This window comes from Sapajus apella, unplaced genomic scaffold, assembly GCF_009761245.1.
Source record: "Sapajus apella isolate SASKATOON/1434 unplaced genomic scaffold, GSC_monkey_1.0 scaffold2, whole genome shotgun sequence".
In the NCBI taxonomy this organism is placed as follows: Eukaryota; Metazoa; Chordata; class Mammalia; order Primates; family Cebidae; genus Sapajus; species Sapajus apella.
In genome coordinates, this window is record NW_022436942.1 from 55,740,152 (window position 1) to 55,748,944 (window position 8,793).

Here is an 8,793-nt window from a genome sequence, read left to right on the forward strand (position 1 = left end):
TTTAACATATGCAAGTCAATAAATGTGATACACCACACAAACAGAATTAAAAACAAAAAAATCACATGACTATCTTAATAGATGCAGAAAAAGCATTCAATGAAATCTGGCATCGCTTTATGATGAAAGCTCTCAGCAAAACTGTCACACAAGGGACATGCTTCAATGTATTAAAAGCCACCTATGACAGACCCACAGCCAACAAAATACTGAATGGGGAAAAGTTGAAAACATTCCCTCTGAGAACTGAAACAAGACAAGGATGCTCATCTCACCACTCCTTTTCAACACAGTACTGGAAGTCCTAGCCAGAGCAATCAGACAAGAGAAAGAAATAAAAGGCATCCACATTGGTAAAGAGGACGTCAAACTCATGGTGTTTGCTGACAATATTGTTGTATACCTAGAAAACCCTAAAGACTCATCCAAAAGCTCCTAGAACCAATAAAAGAATTCAGCAGTTTCCGGCTAAAAGTTAATGTATACAAATTGGTAGCTGTCCTATACACCAATGGTGACCAAGCTGAGAATCAAATCAAGACCTCCACCCCTTTTACAGTAGCTACAAAATAAAAATAAAAATACTTAGGAAAATACCTAACCAAGGAGATATGAGACTTCTACAAGGAAAACTACACAATGCTGCTGAAATAAATCATAGATGACACAAACAAATGGGAACACGCCCATGCTCATGGATGGGCAGAAACAATATTGTGACAATGACTGGCTGGATGGGGTGGCTCACGCCTGTAATCCCAGCATGTTGGGAGGCTGAGGTGGGTGGATCACGAGATCAGGAGTTCGAGAACAGCCTGGCCAATATGGTGAAATCCTGTCTTTACTAAAAATACAGAAATTAGCCAGGTATGGCGAGCACCTGTAATCCCAGTTACTCAGGAGGCTGAGGCAGAAGAATCACTTGAACCCAGGAGGTGGAGGTTGTAGTGAGCTGAGATTGCACCATTGCACTCCAGCCTGGCCAACAAAGTAAGGCTCCATCTCAAAAAAATAAATAAATAAAACTAAAAGTAAAGAAAATGACCATACTGCCAAAAGCAATCTACATGTTTCATGCAATTTCTACCTAAATACCACCATCATTTTTCACAGAAATAGAAAAAACAATTCTAAAATTTATATGAAACCAAAAAAGAGCACATAGCAAAGCAAGGCTAAGCAAAAAGAACAAATTCTGGAGGCATCACATTACCTGATTTCAAGCTACGCTATAAGGCCACAGTCACTGAAACAGCATGGTCCTGGGGGGCAGATAAAAGTCTCTGCCAGAGGAGTTGCTGTGGGTTGATTAGTCCACAGAAGTGCCAGGCTGGTGGGCAGGGGCAAGTAAATATTGTTAATAGAATGACCTAAGATGGAACAATATACAAAGGCAGAGGTTCCACAGTTAATTTTGCAATCATTCTGGGCTTTATTCATTTATTTAAAAAATGCTGATGGAGCCGGGTGCGGTGGCTCACGCCTGTAATCCCAGCACTTTGGGAGTCCGAGGCGGGTGGATCACGAGGTCAAGAGATCGAGACCATCTTGGTCAACATGGTGAAACCCTGTCTCTACTAAAAATACAAAAAATCAGCTGGGCATGGTGGCGCATGCCTGTAATCCCAGCTACTCAGGAGGCTGAGGCAGGAGAATTGCCTGAACCCAGGAGGCGGAGGTTGCGGTGAGCCGAGATCGCACCATTGCACTCCAGCCTGGGCAACAAGAGCGAAACTCCGTCTCAAAAAAAAAAAAAAATACTGATGGAATACCCTCTGTGTGCCGAGCTCTGCACTGTTCAGTGATACAACCATGAATGGGATACACTCATGAATGAGATACATCCCTGTCATTTAGAAAGTTAATTTCTATGGAAAGTTATTGATCATTCACAGGTTATTACAATGTTTCAATTGCTACATTAGTGCCAAACCTAGATGCTGAGTTAGCGCATAGGAATGCTATCCAATCCAGTCTTCAGAATCAAGAAAGATGTCCCAGGAGATGAGGGGTGCACTGAGAACTGAGAAGTAGAGAGGAATTATTAGAAGTGTGTGTGTGTGTGTATGTCTCTGTGTGTATATCTTTGCACAAGTACACATACTGAGGGGAGGTGTTTCAGATGCAGAGAAATCCCTTGCACTAGAGAAAGATATGAAAGGGACCCAGTATGGCAAGCTGAAGAGGAAGTTAGCTAGATCCTCAACCGCAATATGCATGTACATCCTAGCCAAAAGTAAGCCAGTGAGTGTGTATGCAACCACATACTTGTGTGCTCACCATTTTTTCTTCGAAAGGTGGGGTTTGCTAGGAGTCAGGGGACAAGAAGCAGTTATTTGCAAGGCCACATAGACAATCATCTTTCCTTTTCTTTTTTTTTTTTTTGAGACAGAGTCTTGCTCTGTCACCCAGGCTATAGTGCAACGGTGCAGTCTCGGCTCACTGCAACCTCTGCCACTCGAGTTCAAGCAATTCTCCTGCCCCAGCCTCCTAAGAATTTGGGATTATAGGTGCCCATGACCACACCCAGCTAAATTTTGTGTTTTTAGTAGAGATGGGGTTTCACCATGTTGGTCAGGCTGGTCTCGAGCTACTGACCTCAGGTGATCTGCCCATCTTGGCCTCCCAAAGTGCTGAGATTACAGGCATGAGCTACTGTGTCTGGTCACCAATCATATTTTCAACATTCTCTCCACAAAAGAAAATATTTTGCTGATAATTTTTGTCATATATAAGGGGTCGTGATACTATGATCGTGACAGTACCATAAAGAGTTGGAGAGATGGAGCAAAACCAAATCCTTTAACCCTGTACAGGTTACCTGCATTTGGGCAGAAAGGCTGGAGTTATTCTCCTAGGGTTAGTTATTTGGAAAGATAATTTCATGTTCTAAAGGGTAGAAAGAGCCATTGAAACCAAGGATTCTCTCTCTCTCTCTCTTTTTTTTTTTTTTTGGTTAAAGATACCAAATTTGAAAAGTTAAAAAATTGGCAAAAAGTGCTTAGATGATTGGGGTCTCTCTAATCTACTAGAGTGGCTCTATCATGAATCCTGGAAAACCAGGATGGAACTTTTACATGCTTATAAAACTTATCCACAACCCCAAAAGTGCTGTCATAATTAAGAAGTTTTTGTTTCTCCTAATGGAGTTTGATGGTCTTAGTTTATCAGCAACCTTTGAGTTGAATTAACAACACGAAACTAATTAATCCTGGTATACCCCAGCAATCCACTTAGAAGCGGCATGCAAAATTCAATTAAATCCTCTTGCCTTTTATGAAGCATGCACACTCAAGAAGCTTGGGTTTACAGCTGAGAATTAGGTAACAAAAAGAAAGAGCTCGTCGTGTTTTTCAAACCCAACTTTTGAAATTAGACAATGAGTTTTAGAATTCTCCCCTGACTGGGAAAGTTGGAATCTAAAAGTACAGAACAAAAACCTTCCCTGAGCGAATCAACTCTTTCCTCTCTCACTCTTCTTAGATCAGAAGAGAAAGATGGTGAGATGCACCTCTGTCTCACTGGCCCTGGTTGGTCACCCGAACCTTACAGTGCGGGCTGATTTTTGAATGCTTTTTTTTTGCAAATTCTCCTTTTCCTGGCTTCTGGCATGCTCTGTGCTGTCAGTCTTATTGATTAAAACCCTTGGTGGATTTCAAGACCTTCTTGCCCTATATTGTCACAGATCTACTTAAAATGGATTTTCTCTCTTTGCCAGACTTGCATTCTTAGTTGGTTGAGCAGATGCAAAGCAGGTGTTACTGAGATTTCAAATAGAAGCTGTTTCTAGTTATTGGGGAATAAATGGTGGCATTATAACTCTTTTTTTGTCTCTTTACACTTCTTTTATCTGAAAAAAAATCTTTATACTTCTGAATATATATCGTTAATTCAAACAAGTAGCATTTATTGATATTACTAAAAACGTATTTGGCAGGAGTAACAATCTGAGGCTTGGTATATCTGAAACACAATGTAAAAAAATATGATAATGCATTGCAAAACAGAAAATGGATTGTTGTGTGCACTGCTAGCTGCTTCTCCCACATTTATGTACCTCTTTCCCCTTCCCAACAGCCCTTGACATTGGAAAACTTTCATGGAACTTGGTAAATTTGACTTCAACTTTTCTCTCTTCAGGTTGGGAACCCATGACTTAGGATGTGTCAATCAAAGCATTTCTTCCCCTGGCTACATTGATTAGTTTACAAGCACAGAAGGATCTAAGAAAAAATGAATCTCAGGACTCTTACTTGGAGTGCTGGGATAAAGGCCCTCCCTCTTTTTCAAAATGAAATACTCAAAGTGAAGTATGCAAATAGGAAGACCAGAACTTCTGCAACCATTTTGGCACCAAGAGGGTGGATTTGTCCAAGGACAAAGCTGACACATGAAAGAGTCTAAAAACCAGAGGCATGCTGAGAAATTTGTAGAGATATTCAGCGGACATATTGAACCTCTGAGTACAGCTGTAGCTAAAGCTGGAGCTTTGGCTGGCCTTTTCACTTTGGTAAAACAATATATTTTAAAAATGGTTACGACAGTTAGGGTTAGATTTTATGTTACTTAAAATTGAAAATATTGTAACTATATAAGTTAGCTTTTATTGCATAATAAAGCAATCCCAAACTCAATGGCTTATTACAAAATAAATAAAAGATTTTATTCATATAGCGTGACTGCCTGTGAGTTGGCTGGGGTCAGCTGATCTAGGCTCAGCTTTGCAGGTTCCTCTGCTGATCTTGTCCAGGCTTGTTTATGAGCCCACTGCGGGGTCAGCTGGCTTGTTCAGCTGGCTGAGGATAAACTGGGGCTGTGCTTGAGTCTGAGCTGGGTCAAGGAAGCTTATCTGGGGCACATGTCTCTCATTCCCTGAGGACCAGGTGAGCATAGGCATGACTGTTTTCACAACAGGGTAGAGGCACAGGAGGGTTAGCATGAACATACATGGCCTCTGGGGGCCTATGCTTGTTCCTGGAACAACATCATTTCTGCCTTATTCTTTTTGCTGAAGCAAAGCATGTGGCCAAACCCAGCATCAGGAGGTCAAGAAATATATGTAAACTCTTTGGGGAAGAAGTGAAAAGTCACATGGTAAAGAGCAGGGAAGGAGAAAGGGGTGAAAACTTGGGATGCATAATAGAATCCTCCATGCTAACTGATAATGTAAGCAAATTCAAGCACCAACATGTACTGTTATCTTCATAGCTCAATATCGTTAGAACACTGGGTTGTGGAACTATATAGAAAGTCGTTACGCCAGATGTGGCAACTATTTGAAACCTAGCTTTGGTGAGCTAATCTATACACACATTTATGTGTGTGTGTTTTCTTTTTAAGTCTAGAAGCACATTTTAACTTTGATTATGCTTTGGTTTCTGTAAAGCTGATCTCCGTTTAGACGCAAATTAATTATGTCAATAATTAATCATGTTATGAGCCCACTGGGGGTCATGCCAGTTGACCCCCAGTGGGCTCATAAACAAGCCTGGACAAGATCAGCAGAGGAATTTGCAAAGCTGAGCCTAGATCAGCTGACCCCAACCAACTCACAGGCAGTCATGCTATATGAATAAAATTTTTATTTATTTTGTAATAAGCCATTGAGTTTGGGATTGCTTTATTATGCAATAAAAGCCAGCTTATATAGTCACAATATTTCAGATTTAAAATATTTATCTTCCTTGCATATACTATTGAGTTAATGATTCTAAAAAAACATTTCCTTGTAAAAATGATGCTTGTGTGTATGTATGGAGCTAACAGTGCCCTTTACATATGAACATATTTAACTTATTTTACTCGGAAAATGCATGGGTATCAAAAGCCTAGAACTTTCCACTTTCCTCATTTGATTTGGGCTTGGATATTCTCTTGAGATTATGAGGAATAATGATAATGGCTAATGCGTATGTCGAGCTTAGTATGGGCCACGTACTGTTCTAAAGTAGAGACATTTTACCTTTAAAATATCTCTAAAAAGGCCTCTGGCCTTTGGACTCTTACATGTGTCAACTTTGTCCTCAGACAAAGCCACCCTCTTGGTTCCAAAATGGCTGTGGAAGTTCTGGTCCTGCTGTATGCATACTTCACTTTGTGTATTTCATCTTGAAAAAAAAAGGAGGACCTTTATCCTAGCACTCCAGGCAAGAGTCCTGAAATTCATTCCTTCTTAGATCCTTGTGTGCTTGTGAACTAATCAATGTAGCCAGGGGAAGAAATGCTTTGACTGACACATCCTGAGTCATGGGTTCCCAATCTGAAGAGAGAAAAGTTGGTCTACATAAATGACTTCATTTAGTCTCACAACAACCCTATTGCACGTTATTATCATCCTCGTTATACAGACAAGGAAACTGAGGTACAGAGTAAGATACCTGGTAAATTTCAGATCTGGGATTCAGACACAGGCTGGTTTCAGATTTCATGATCTTATATGTTAATATATGTCAAAACTCTGTCATTGTACTATATCACCCTATGATATATTTTATTCATATTATTGTCTTCCTGGGCTGTGAATTCCTACAGGCTATTTAGGCATGGTTTTGTTAATTTTTGTATCCCCAGTGGCTAGCACAGTGTCTGGTACAAGGTAAATAGTCAATGAAGGTTATTGATACTCATTGAGTCCAGAAATACATTTTACCACTATAAAAATAAGTATTATAATCTCCAGTTCCTTTATGTTCTTGTTTGCCATGCTACCCTGATATGTGCTTAATCTTGACTCATACTTTCTGTGCTATTTTTGTGGATAAATGCGTCCTTTTCCTTCCTTAAAATTACAGTCCCAAATACTTCAATGGTGTTAGTCTGCTATTGACACCAACAGTCAACAAAGCTTCAGGATGCAGATTAGAATGAGAAGTTAAGTGTGGAGTTTCTTTTCTGTTTTGTGTAAGGAAATATAGACATCTGTCTAGAAATGGCAATTATTTCATATAATTAATTCATTTTTAAAAAGAAATTAAACATCAAATATCTAACTGTGATTAACTCTTCTAAAATATGTGGTATCAACAGGAGGATGTTCCTTCCTCCAAGAAGACTTTCTGGATTCCAGCAATTAATTATGGTCTCTCCCTTGAACCTCTATAATATTTTATTCCTTGACTTTAGTTTTGATTATTTATGCTTTTACAGCATCTCCATTATTGTTTTGGACAAGAACCTAAGTTGCAGCCCATACACATTTAGTACCAGCCATACTAGCAGTCTCAAACATTCAGAGCTGGGAGGGAATGTAGAAATGGCTTATAGTAAACAGGTCCTGTCTTTTGATCTCCTTTAACATTAAGTTCAGTAACACAAATAGAATGCAATAGAGTTGGCTTCATTTCTTTGATACTATATTTGCATGAATGTTGATGAATTAGACCTTGAACCACACACCACTATTAGATTATAAGTTTCTTGAAGTTAAAGTTTATTTATTTCTTATTATTGACATACCACCAGAGCCTAATATGGTGGCTGGTACATAATAGTTAGCAATAAAGAGATGGATGATGGATGGGTGGATGGATGGATTAATGGATGGATGGAAGGCTATCAAGGAGGTAATAGTATAATTTTTATAAGGTATATATTAGTACCCTCTGATCTCAAAGAGATATTTTTACTCTATATGCTTATGGCAGCTGAAAGTCTACTAGTCTCACCCAAATTAGTAACAATAGTCATAACACTGCTTATTGAAAGTACAAAGCAAAGCAAAAAAAAAAATTGTTTTCAACCATCCAAACCACAAATTATGCTTCCAATTGAATGCTTCCTTTCCAACATGTGAAGGCAGTTTCCTTATTTAATTCTACTTTGCTGCCTGTGCTCACAATATTTTTCAATTTTCTTGAAGGAGACATCATTCTTTTAGCCGTATATTCCAGTGTGCATGTTAAAAGTCATTCCCATTATAGCTACCTGCTCAGATTTCATTAAGGTAAAAATATGACATCTGGATAAACAGGAGGTGACAGAGGTAAAAAACATTAAGTTTATTGAACTAATGAGATAATATAGTGATCAGCTGGGCGATTTGATGGCAAAACAAGTGTTTCAAAGTATTGTTAGAGTCCTTTGCCACTGAATAATGATAAAATATGTCAATTACAAGACCAGGCCTCCTCTGCATTTCAAAGACTGCATTTTAAAGGGACTCATTTCTAGCTGTTGCTTCCCTTGATTTATGTTCCATAACTTTTAAGTAGGTGGTTAAATGAGTTGGAAGTGTGCCTCGAACACCTGACTATCATTTTAAATCCTCTTGCATGAACTGTTTTTAAAAGCAAGTATCATTATCCTGTGTACCCTCCTGAGAAGGACATTTTGACATTTTTCTAATAAATTATTGATAAGTTCATTGAGAGACAGAAAGAGCTATGCAACTGCTATTACCTAACTTTAAGCATCCTGTAGTTCATTTCTTATGTCAACTATTATCATATTTCTTTAGATCACTTAAACTGTGAAAATTCTCTGTCTTTATTAGAATTTATATCTAAGGGAATCTTTGGTGTTTGGAGGCTTCTGTGGAAAGTATTGATTATCAAGCAGGAATCCAAGGTTTTTAAATTTATGTGAAATTTTTATTTTTCCTATCATAACTATTTTAGAGAACCCCTGCTTCTCATCCTAGGATAACGATATCAGAGACCTAAAAATGTAATTTTTCTATTTGATTGCTGAAATCCCTAGATCATTGTTATTCTGTTATTTATATCACAGTTACATATATCATAGTTATTCTTATATTTGTGACTCTTGCTAGAAAGTTCCCTTCTAGGGCCCACT